We start from the raw sequence: 737 nt of genomic DNA, 5'->3' as shown, positions 1-737 counted from the left end.
ATTAGTGTAATGTTCTACTGTTGCGTTTCCCTTTCATCTTTCATATTTTAAGGGAATGGGTATTATTTTGTCTTATATCATTTCCACTGTCTGAATTGTTTTTCCTCATTATTCTAGGAACAAGATAGTTTCCAGATTCTAAGTATATTTTTTTTAGAATTCAAAACAGTAGGTTCTCTGAAATATTTTATCTTGTTTCTATTTACTGTGTTCCCTTGTTTAAAAATCACGAAGGTATGTTATCACACTATTAAGAAAAAAAAGGCAAAAAAAAAGAAAGGCCTTCCACTTGGACACCTTAAAATTCCTTTCTAGAGCAACGAAATTTCAGGTCGGAGCCGATACTGGGCAACGCGATAAGAAGGATGCATTATATATGGCTATGCTGACGTCCTTCTCAATCCAGGGGATATACAAGGTCTGTTATGTGTATTATTACTATAATACTTGATAATCTTAGAAGTTATTCGTGTATGTTTAAAGGAGTTAAAAATAGTAAGTATTCTAGAAAATATCAGGAGTTAAAAGCCATAAGAAATGTGAAAGAATAAAGAATTTTATTGTTTATTTAAGTATTCTGCATTGTTTTTTTTATTTCTTCTCTTTCTTGTTTAATGCAGGGTCACTAAGTCTGCGGACCTCTTCAGCTCCCATCCGTTCAGACGGCTGGACCGAACGATAACAGAGATTACAAAGTGTGAAAGTTTCAGTAAGATTAAAGATGTCAAGACTCTATT

This window comes from Penaeus monodon, chromosome 29 (assembly GCF_015228065.2).
Source record: "Penaeus monodon isolate SGIC_2016 chromosome 29, NSTDA_Pmon_1, whole genome shotgun sequence".
NCBI lineage: Eukaryota > Metazoa > Arthropoda > Malacostraca > Decapoda > Penaeidae > Penaeus > Penaeus monodon.
The sequence above is the reverse complement of the archived record's forward strand: the minus strand, read 5'-3'. Positions refer to the sequence as shown.